This window comes from Rhinopithecus roxellana, chromosome 3, assembly GCF_007565055.1.
Source record: "Rhinopithecus roxellana isolate Shanxi Qingling chromosome 3, ASM756505v1, whole genome shotgun sequence".
NCBI classification, from domain to species: Eukaryota; Metazoa; Chordata; class Mammalia; order Primates; family Cercopithecidae; genus Rhinopithecus; species Rhinopithecus roxellana.
In genome coordinates, this window is record NC_044551.1 from 10,456,434 (window position 1) to 10,468,443 (window position 12,010).

A 12,010-nucleotide genomic window follows, 5' to 3' on the forward strand; every position below is an offset into this window, starting at 1 on the left:
TGTGCACTTTCTGGAAAAGCCTGGCTTTGGACAAGATCTAGGCAGTAAACACAAACATTGGAGAGGTATTAAGGACATGCTGATATGGGTGGAGTCTCTGCTCGGGTTCATGCCATGTTCCTCATGGAACACATGCCTGGACATTCCTGGAAGATGGTCCTCCTTTTGGGAAAGGAGCGTTTTAGGGATATAAAGTCTGGCATACAGGCTTGGTTCAAGGTAATAGACCCATATCAGAAAGGAAAATTCATAAACTCCACACTTTCTTCAAAATCAGAACATTTCTGGTCTAGCCCCCCACAGCTGAGTCCTAAAGAAGAGACGCTGTAGGAACATGTAAGACTAAGAATATGACTGTCAGGCAGCCCAGAAGGCAGTTTTTGGATGGTCCAGAGGAGAGCACAAGAAAGTGTTATGGTGCCATCTGGTTGGGGTTCGGATTGGAGTTGTGTGGAGTCCAGAAAAAACAGTTTGCAGTGGGGCCACCTTGCCCCAATCTGGGCAGAAGAAGGAGAGGGAGGCATCACATTTGGTGGGCATGAGAGACAGAGAGGGGTCAGTGCCAACAGCTGCAGCAGCAGGAGATACATTTTGTGGCTTTGAAGCATAGCCATAGCAGCTTGGAGGTGTCAGTATCCTCACTGGGGGTGGGTCTGTGGTGCCCCAACACAAACATCACTGCAGTGAACTGTAGCAGGGGGAAGCTGAGTGCAGGGTCACATGGTAGCTGAAAGGGCCATATGGTGAGCACACATGTGCCATCCCCTGGGGGTTCCCAGGAGCAGCTGGAGGGATTCTGCAGTGTTGATGAGGGTCAGGGCCAGACAGACCCTGTTGGTTACTCTAACTTTGCCCCAGAGTAGTGTGACCAAGGAAACTCAGGCTACACAAATCCATCACATCCTCTAGGACACTACACAACTGCTTCAAAGCCAGGAGTTCGTCTATTACATTGTGCCTTTAAGAAACCATGACTTAATGTTGTTATGTCTTTGCCTTTTGCCAGGAATCATTGAGAATGTTTCACATATACTATAAAACCTCCTATAATGACAAATTCTATTACAATGTTTAAAACCATATGTAAAACAAACCCTCCTGATCACTTTCTCTTAATATGCTAGGAATGTTTTTCTCTCATGTTGCACTAGCACACTTCCTTCCTTTTTTTTTTTTTTTTTAATGAGCTAAGCAATTTCTGAAGTTTCTTTTTGCCTTGGCCACCAGGATGGTAGTAATAGTTAAGTGTGGTGCTCAGTTTGTTTAACTTTCTTTAGCATAGACAGATTTTATGTTGAAACTGTTACCTCTCACCGCTCTTGTCGTCAACATGGCTCTTGTTTGGGGTGTTGTGGTTATCATTGCTGTTTTTGTCATTATTTTGATGTCTTTTAGGTAAGCTACCTACAATACTTGTTGGAATTAGCTTGTGGATGGCCCAGAGTTTATTTCATAAATGCACTATTTGCTTTGAGAATCTGTAAAAATTTAATCTTTCTCAGGACAGAAAACTCTTTTAAACCTCATATCATTTTTCTCCTAGGCATTAGGAGTTGAGAATAATGCTGCCTTTTTCTCAACATATTTTCATATGAGGCAATTCTTTGTTCTGTCAAATAGATTTATTTTCTTTATCAGGCAGAAATGTGGGCAAAAGAAAATGATCTCATTGCATATGATTCCTGACACAATACCCGGGGCTCCAGACTGCAATAAAATTTAGTTTCACAAATGACTTAGGAAACCTTTTTGGTTTTGAACACCTGTTCAAAGAAATCTTGTTTGGAAGTGTTCACTGTTGTTACTTCCTCTTATGACAACACAGACATGCTCTTGTCCTGATCCTTACATTACTATTGAATATAGAAGGGCTAGTGTTCACGTTCTTGCCCCAGCTTTTATAAAAAGAAAAAAAATTATTTACTGAAGTCAACAAATTTCTAAGTCTTTATTTGTAAGAATAAGCACAAACCAGCTGGGCACAGTGGCTCATACCTGTAATCCCAGCACTTTGTTAGGCTGAGGTGGGAGGATCACCTGAGGTCAGCAGTTCAAGAGCAACCTGACCAACATGGTGAAACCCTATCTCTACTAAAAATACAAAAATTAGCTGGGCATGGTGCTAGGTGCCTGTAATCCCAGCTACTCAGGAGGCTGAAGCCAGAGAATTGCTTGAATCCGGGAAGCGGAGGTTGCAGTGAGCCGAGATCACACCTTTGTACTCCACCCTGAGCGACAAGTACAAAACTCCATACCCCCACAAAAAAAATATTGGCACAAATCAGTGTATAGCTCAAAGAGGTTTTGCTGTAAACACACTGATAGAACCATGACCATAATCAAACAAACGAAAAGTTACCAGCACCCCAGTAGCTGTCCTCTTGCCCCGACCCCAATCCCTACATCCTCCCAACAGGTAATCTTAACCCTGCTTTCTGACATCATTATTGCTTGCCTGTTTTTAATCTATGTAAAAGTAATCATTCAGTATTTGCTTTTCTGTGTACTTTTCATTAGTTTCAGCCTCGTTGTTGCATGTAGCAATTATTTATTCATTTTTATTGCTCTACATTAGTATTTAATTATATAAACACACCTCAAGTCTTGTATCCACTGTACTCTTGGTTTCCACTTTCATTTTTCCAGTTTTGCTCCCTTACATATAAGGTTGCAATGAATATTCTTGTATATGCTTTTTAGTGAATATATACATGCATATCTTTTGTGGATATACCTATTTGTTCTGGGCCATAGGTTTTGTATATGTTCAACTTTAGTAGATACTGGAAAAGTTTTCCAAAGTGGCTATACCAATTTTCATGCTCACTAGCAGAGTACGAGAGTTCCAGTTGCTCCACATCTTCATCAACATATGTTACTGTCAGTCTTTGTAATGTTAGTCAACCTGGTAACCACCAGTGAGGTTAGATGCCTTATCTTATGTTTATTGGCCATTTGGATATGCTTCTTTTATGAAATGCTTTTTCAAGTCATTTGTTCATTCTTTTACCTTATAGCAATGCCATGAAGATACTTTCTTATATTTTCTTTAGGAGCTTTGTTTATTTTGCATTTAGGCTCATAGTCCAAATATAATTATGTGTGAGTTACATGTTAAGATTTTTTCTGCATAAGAATACAATTGACCTAGCATGATTTATTACAAAGATCATCCTTTTGCCACTACTCTACAGTGCAATTTTTGTCATAAAATCAATTGTTCATATATGTGTGGGTCTGTTTATGGACTCTTTAATATGACCCATTGTTCTAGTTGTCTTCCTTTCCTCAATTAATATAATTTTGAGTTGCAAACATTGGTCTATAAGACCTGATGCTCAGGAATGCCTGACTACAGGTAACAGGAAGGTTTGTAAAATGCTCAAATGCAGAAAATCCACTGAAATATCACAACCAGAAAGGACAGTAGAGATCATTCAATCTAATTCCCTTATTTTAAAAATGAGAAAGCAGGTCTACCCAGGTGTGCTCGATATCTCTACTCCACCCGTTAATCCCCTGGAGATGGGCCTCCAAGGGTCACATCAGTGGGCTCCCTTCTTTTCTGATTTATGGTTGGTTCAGCTTATAGGGAGCATCTATTTGAGGATGCAGAAGGGTGAGGGGTCAGATATTTGTTTTCTTTGCTACATCCCTGTAGGCTACTAGTTCTTTCCATAGAGAGTTATGGCTCCTGATGGGCAGCCCTCTCCAAGAACACTCTTCTTCCAGGTACCCAATTAAACACCTCCTTTCTTTTGCCCCAGGCCTGGAGTGGTAACACTATCTCACTGTTACTAGTCCCAGGGTACTGCACTGGGATTGTGATGACACATGACTAAAGGCATCTATGTTCCAAACTAGAGGATGAGAGACAGAACCCAAAGAATAGTTAAAGGGCACATTGCATCCATCTCTTAACAAAGGTTTCTAGAATCTGCCACCTGACACTTCTGCTCAAATTTCATTGACTGTAACATGATCACTTGGCCATACCTAGCTATAAAGCTGAGAAATGTTCTAGCTAGCTAGGTGTCAAGGTAAAAATCTTATAAGTTAAAAATACCACTAACCAGGGGATAGCAAGTAGTCTCTGTCACCCATGCCATTTAATTCAAGTCTAACCATTAAACACATATGCAGTGCCACTCTGAGCCATCATGATTCTGAGATTCAGGAATGAATAGTGCATGATCTTGGTCCAGTCTAATGCAGGACAGAGATTCTCACATCCAGAAAATGACTGTGCCATATCTATACTTTGCATTTGGGATTCAAGAGGGCATGAGACATTGTCCCTGTCTTCAGACAGATGACCATGAAGACATATCTGTTAGAACTCTTAGTAAATGCAGGTTACCCAGGGAGACGCAGACAGGAATAGAAGAAGAGAACCATTCTCTGAAGGAAGACTGGGACTTTACCACAAAGCAAAGACAGACCTTTCAAGCTCAGAAGCAGCAAGAGAAAGACACAAGGAATGAAAGCACAGTGTTTCAAGGGATCGGCAAGAATTCCAGGGATCTTGGAATATAACCTGGGTAAGGATGAGGCTGGACAAGTCCACAGTGACCAAGGAAGGTAGGACTCTTGTGTGCCAAGCACAGGCATTTCACAAATGCCTCCACCCTCCCATCCCCCAATCTCTTCTGTAGTACTTGCCTGTGGAAGATTTCCACTAAGCCACCAATGAACAGTAACGTCATATCCAGAAGTATGTCAGGCTCAGGCCCAATTTGCATCCCTCAGTGAATTTGCCAGAGATACAAATCTTGGAATTTCACCCCTTTCCTGGCTTGAATGATCTGATGGAATTCTGGAATAACTTACTTGGCCAGACTCATTCTCAACCTTGGGAAAAAAGCAAGCTGGTGAGGGGAGAGGTGCAAGAGGACTCTTCCGCCCATCCATTTAAAAATTGCTCCAAATGGTTTATTTTCCAATAAAAACAAACAGTTTAAATAAAATTTTTTTTTTTCTTCCCACAGATATATTCTGGAAAGAAGAGGAGGAGGAAGAAGAAAGACTGTAAAGGAAGGAGCAGTACTGTTTTCATGAGGACCTACTATGTGCCAGATATTATTCTAGGTGCTGGGGTCACCATGGTGAGCAAGACAGTCCCTGCTGTCTCTAGGAATTCATATTCTAATGGAAGAAAACTATTTAAAATTGTACTTATTATCTCAGATTTTTTCAGGTATTGATAAATACTATGAAGATATAAAATGGCACAGTAAAGAGTGACTGAAGACTCCTTAATTGGGGTATGAAGAAGTTCTAAGAGGTGACAACTGAGTTATGACCTTGTATTAGTTTCCTATTGCTGCCATGGTAAATTACCAGAAATTTAATGACTTAATCCCACAAATTTATGAGCTCATCATTCTGAAAGTCAGATGTCCAACACAGGTCTCATTAAGCTAAAAGCAGGTTGTCAGCAGGGCTGCATTCTCTCTAAGGGTCTAGGAAGAACCCATTTCCCTACCTTTTCCCGCATTGAGAGGATGTGAGCATTCCTTCCTGTGATCCTTTTCCTCCAACTGCAAAACCAGGAGATTGGCATCTTTGGACCCTTCTCTGCTTCTGATACTCACTTTCTTATCTTCTTATACTTAAAAGGACCCTTGTGAATACATTGGGCCTACCTAGATAATCCTCCCATCTCTACATCCTCAACTTAATCACATCCATAAAGTTCCAAGGATTAGGACATCATCAGGGGTTGGGTGTAGGAGGGCATGGGGGCAGAAGAGAGTTGTTATTCTGCCTATCACAGATCTAAATGATGGAACAAAGGCAGTTATGTGAAGATCTTAGGAAAAACCATTCCAAGCAGAAGGAAAAGTAATGCAAAGAACCTGGAGTGGGAATGAACATAGCACTTTTAAGGGACAGAAATATGAAAACAAGGCCACATCTCTGGAATCTAGTTTTCTCTGTCATATCCTGGAAAGGAGGTTTTTTCTGTGGGCATGTCACATCTCAGAAATCAGAGAGAAGCACAGCAAAGCCCCCTGGCTCAGATAACACGGCTGGCAGGTATTTCCCTATACACAGACCTGCTTGTAGCCTATCTCTGACACTTTGCCAAATTCTTCAAAATCTTACATTCTATTAAGAAATAACAAATCGAGTGCTATTTTTAACACACTTGAAAGTTTTCACTGGAAATGCCCACCTTTTGATTTCATGTTGGAACCCATTAGCATTGATTTTTCAAACATACCACCATTGATTCTCTACCAGCATGTCAGATCTCCAGCTGAAGGAAAATAGACTCTGAAGAATAAAATGATGACTCAGAGAAGGTTTAAAATGTCTAGAAAATAGATGTTTATCTTTCCACATGGATATGTGGTTCTTTTAAAAAGTGAACGCATACAGTTTGAATCATAAAGTAAAACAAATCAAACTGTATTCTACAAACCTCATAGAATAGATATTTTCAATATTTCACATCAGCAGGACGATGGAGCAAGGAGAAGGTCAAAACTGAACTTCTCCAGGGTTTATTTTTCTGTTGTTGATTCTCTCACACCAAATGAGCTAATCAAGCTTGTCCAACCTGTGTATAAGTTGCTGCCCTGCATGAAAACAAATAGACACCCTGTCAGGGATGTCCAATTTTTTGACTTCTCTGGGACACAATGGAAGAATAAGAATTGCCTTGGGCCACACATAGAATACAATAACACTAACACACTAACAATAGCTGATGAGAAAACAAAACAAAAATCTCATAATATTTTAAGAAAATTTGTGTCCGGCTGCATTCAAAGTTGTCCGGGGCCACATGTGGCCTGTGGGCCGCAGGTCAGACAAGCTTGATTATATGTTGAAATCCGAGCTCCCAGCACCTGAGAATGGGACCTTACTTGGAAACAGTATCAATGAAAACATAATTAGCTCAGTTAATTATTCTTTCTTTCAAAAGAAAAATATTTTTTATGTGTGAATTTTCCCAGTTTTAGTGAACCTCAGTATCTACTAAAATGCTATGGTATATACATCCTAACAACCACCACCACCATAGTAGTAGTTCCACATGTGCTGTAATTATGATGTCAGAAGGTAGAAGAGATGTTGTGGAGACTTTCAGAAGGCTCAGTCACACCCCAGCAATGTGCTCTGAGCTCCTGACAGCTCAGTGTATGGTATCAAAGGAGATGAGACAGTACATGAAGATGTTCACATATAAGGAGTCAACTAATCGCTGGTGGATGAGCAAGTTGGGGGTGCTGGGGTCCATTCCCGCTGGACAAACCCAGCCTCCTTATCTGCTATTCTTTACAATGTGGCAACTCTCTTTTCTTCTCTATTTTCTTTACTTGTTCATTTTATTATTTTTAACATCGCTAACATAAAACCTTTTGAAATATAATATGTAAAAGACACCATCATCCCCAATTTATTCTTCCCAAAAGCAACAATTATTAACTGTTTCCTTTGGGTCTTTTCAGAATTGTCCTTCTACATAACATAATATAGTATAGTATTATATCAGGTCATAATACATCTTATCGTATCGGTTTTCCCCTGTGAATGGTGTCACACTGCACGCATTGTTGTGCAACTTGCATTTTTTTTCACTTTGCTCAGTACCCTGGGCGAACTTCCATGGCAGCAAGTCAGCATTTTGAAAGTGCCCCATGCAGAAATGCAGACTTCATGCTTTCTCTGTGGTTCACTGTTTATGGCTAAAGAAGAAAGTTACTGAAATGTGTCCAGACCACGGCTTTCAAGAGAAAGGAATCTATTGTGTATGTAACTGACTTCATCCCAACGTATGATTTTGATTTGTCAGTTAGGATATTATTTTCCTTATCACATCATCTGAGATAATTAAAGGACTCTGAAATGTCGCCTTCATTCCTCTGATGACTTGTGAACAGAACTCTTGAAAGGCTTTCAAACTTGTCATCTCAGTGCATACCCATTTTAACACCCCAGGTCAAGTAATTTTTCTAAGAGAGTATATTACAAAATGAGCTACAACGTGAATTCATTACCATAAATTATGAAACAAGAGATCATCCTGCTTGCAAACTTAGAAGAAACTTTTAAAAACAGAATGAATATTTCTTCATAAATCTTATAATGTGATGATCCACTTTGCATTTAGAAGGACATAAAAACAGTATGAATTCCTCCTAGTGTATTTGGTGATTCCCTCTTCAAAGTGGTACCAGTGCCTTAAATAAGGGATTAAATTAAGATTTTTATTAATATCACACAAAACATAGTTTTGAAAAGTGATGAATCTGGCCGGGTGTGGTGGCTCATTCCTGTAATCCCAGCACTTTGGGAGGCCAAGGCGGGTGGATCACTTGAGGTCAGGAGTTTGAGACCAGCCTGGCCAACATAGTGAAACCCAGTCTCTACTAAAAATACAAAAAATTAGCCAGGCATGGTGGCACATGCCTGTAATCCCAGCTACTTGGGAGGCTGAGGCAGGAGAATCGCTTGAACCTGGGAGATGGAGGTTGCAGTGAGCCGAGATCGCGCCATTGCACTCCAGCCTGGGTGGCAGGAGAAACTCCATCTCAAAAAAAAAAAAAAAAAAAAAAAAAGAAAAAGAAAAAAGGAAAGAATAGTGATGAATCTAAGTTAATGTCCAAAGCACTAAAGCCACATTGAATAATACTAAGTGAATTTTCCCCTTTCTTAAGCAAAGCGGACTTCAGTATGGCCTTAGTGCTTTGAGGAGACAATGTAACTCTTTATGGAAGTCTCATCCCAGTGAATGCACAAGTGCAAAATGTTTTTGTTTTTCCCTTTTTTTTTCCAAACGCAGAACTTTCATCAGTTTGTTTTGTCAGGCCCTGGCCTTTGAACTGTTTTTAATAGAAAATTAATAAATCTCTGCTTTGGGATATATCACACTCTCTTAAAAAGGAAAAATGCGACCTGAAGTAACCTATTTCTTCCTATCAGCAATAGCCCAACTTAAACCAGATATATTCTGTGGTGTATGGTATATGGGTTTTATGACCAAACAGACGTGTTTCATTTTGTTTTGTTTTGTAGCCGCATTTTTGAGATAAAATTCACATGCCGTACAATTCACTCAAACTTGGTTTTGAGTCCAAGTTTTTCAGCTTCCCTAGGCTTCAGTCTTCTTATCTGTAAAATGGTAATAAAAATAGTACCACCCTCTGATTTGCTGTGCAAATGAGATGCTTGTGTTCAGTCTATCCCATGGCTAAATAAATGAAAGCATAACAGAAAGAATAGTTTTTCATCTTTTACACACTCAACTTGGTCATTGAACTTTATAAGCAATCAGATCTCTGATTCTGATTTTCCACTTCGACAGTGAAAACTTTAATTCTGTTAATTTATGTTAATTTCAGGTACCAAATCTAGCTTAATTGAGTACTTTATCAGTCTCTGCTGATTAAACACTCCATCAATGATAGATTCTGCCCCTCCCCTGCCTTGGGATGGACCTGGGTTCACAGGCAGCCGCTATGGCAGTGTGGCTGGTTTGCATCTGTCCACTGGTGCTGCTGCAGTGCAGACTTCCATCTGGTCTCTTGGGACGGGCAGTGCGAGGAGATGAAGGTTCCAGGGATCTTGCTGGTTTCCTCTGTCATCTTGGGCCCCAGGAGCCACTTGTTGCTGTCTCGATGCCCTACAAATACTCATGGCAACAGGGGCCATCTACAGGGCTTTGTCTCTCAAGGGGCCCCAGAAGAAAATGAGAAGTGAGGTAGAGGTCCACCATCACTTTATTTATTTATTTTTTTGAGACAGCGTCTCTCTCTGTTGCCCAGGTTGGAGTGCAGTGGCGCAATCTCGGCTCACTGCAACCTCTGCCCCCCAGGTTCAAGCTATTCTCCTGCCTCAGCCTCCTGAGTAGCTGGGACTACAGGCACCTGCCACCACGCCTGGCTAATTTTTTGTATTTTTAGTAAAGATGGGGTTTCACCATGTTAGCCAGGATGGTCTCAATCTCCTGACCTCGTGATCCACCCACCTTGGCCTCCCAAAGTGCTGGTACTCTTGAATGCCAAACTACAAGCCCCCTTCAGCACTTGGAGATAGGAGTGGAAGCAGGGCTTTTCACCATTGCACCTGACTTCTTCCTCTCTCCAAAGTCTCTCTGCTCCCCTTTCTTGTTCAGGTTTGCTGGGAAGCACAAGAAGCTGCATTTTTTGTTCTGTTGATTTCCATTAACACCCCCTACCCACCCCACCCTCACCCCTGGCAAATAGAGGCCACTAAATGGAGGTGAGCATGAGGAAGAAAAATGGAGCAGGCTCAGCAGGTTGACGTGTCTGATTTGCCACTACAGCCACAGTGGTATTTCACATTAATTTATATTCTACATGTTTGATGGTTATCTTACCTCTACTATCACAAAAAAAATCCGCATTTCTTTCTCTGTATGTGGGTTTTGTTACTTATTTTTCTCTCCTGGAAGATGAAATCTGAAGGAATTCATAATTCTAGTTCATGATTCTTTGCCCTCGCCTCTCGCCTCCATTCTTTGATCTCTGATATCTTGTGTACGAGGTACTGTCCTATATGAAATCTTATGGGTTGGGTAGACCCTTTCAGGGGTGTCCAATCTTTTGGGTTCCCTGGGCCACATTGGAAGAAGAAGAATTGTAGTGGGCCACACATAAAATACACTAACACTGGCCGGGCGCAGTGGCTCACGCCTGTAATCCTAGCACTTTGGGAGGCCGGGACGGGCAGACCACGAAGTCAAGAGATCGAGAGCATCCTGGCCAACATGGTGAAACTCCATCTCTACTAAAAATACAAAAATTAGCTGGGCGTGGTGGTGTGCACCTATAGTCCCAGCTACTCGGGAGGCTGAGGCAGGAGAATCGCCTGAACCTAGGAGGCAGAGGTTGCAGTGAGCCAAGATCATGCCACTGCACTCCAGCCTGGTGACAGAGCAAGATTCTATCTCAGGAAAAAAAAAAAAAAATACACTAACACGATAGCTAATGAGTTAAAAAATAAATCACACAAAAAATCTCATACTTTTTAAAGAAAGTTTACTAATTTGTGTTGGGCTGCATTCAAAGCTGTCCTGGGCCACATGCGGCTTGCAGCGGCCTCGGGTTAGATAAACTTGATTATATGTTGAAATCCTAGCCCCCAGCACCTCAGAATGAGACCTTACTTGAGAACAGTGTCATTGAAGATATAATTAGCTCAGTTAAGATGAAGACATATTGGCGTATGGTGGGCCCTAATCTAATATCACTGATGCTTTGTATAAAAGAGGGAAACTTGCAGCTAGTTGGGAGGCTAAGGTGGGAAGATCACTTGAGCCCAGGAAGTCGAGGCTGCATTAAGCCAAGATCGTGCCACTGCACTCCAGCCTGGGCAGCAGATGCTGTGTGAAGATGAAGGCAGAGATCAGGCTGATGCTTATGGAAAGCCAGAGATTGCCAACAAACCACCAAAAACTAGGAGAGAGACCTGGAACAGATTCTCTCTGAGTCCTCAGTAGGAACCAACCCTGCCAACACCATGATCTTGGACTTCTAGCCCCCAGAACTGTGAAATAATAAATGTCTGATGTCTAAGCCAGCCAGTTTATGGTAGTTTGTTACAGCAGCCCTAGAAACCTAACATATGGTACATATAGTTTTGTCTTCCCAACCCACTTATTTTTCTGGGAATTCTCTCTCCCTCCCCAGTTACTGCAGGAGCAGCCATGTTGATCAACATGGCCTCCTGCCCCAGTAGAGTTCATTGAAAATTGGCATTTGAAACCAGAGAACAAGTCTTCAGTGACTAAAGCTGAAAAGTATGAAACTCAGGAACTGCCAACAACCATGTTTTCTACAACAAAAAGAAAGCCAGTCTGCAGAAGACAAAGCTGGCATCCAGAGCGGCAGAGGTGAGGCGAGGGGAGAGAGCTGAGGGTTTCCCGCTCCAACTCCATTGGTGCCCGAGGTCTCAGCTCTGTCCTAACTTGGCTGTGACTTGAATTCCAAGACACTAAAGTGGCCATCCAGTAAATTCCTTTTTTTTTTTCTCAAGC

At 41.4% G+C, this 12,010-nt stretch overlaps 1 long non-coding RNA gene across 1 annotated transcript in view; it reads left to right on the plus strand.

The window, feature by feature from the left end:
• Window positions 1-11,547, plus strand: part of LOC115896532 — a 47,701-nt gene extending 36,154 nt beyond the window's left edge. The window contains exons 2-3 of the long non-coding RNA XR_004056440.1: window positions 4,989-5,105; window positions 11,245-11,547. This is a non-coding gene — a long non-coding RNA (uncharacterized LOC115896532). The remainder of the gene's footprint in view (window positions 1-4,988; window positions 5,106-11,244) is intronic.
• The last annotated feature ends 463 nt before the right edge of the window (window positions 11,548-12,010 follow it).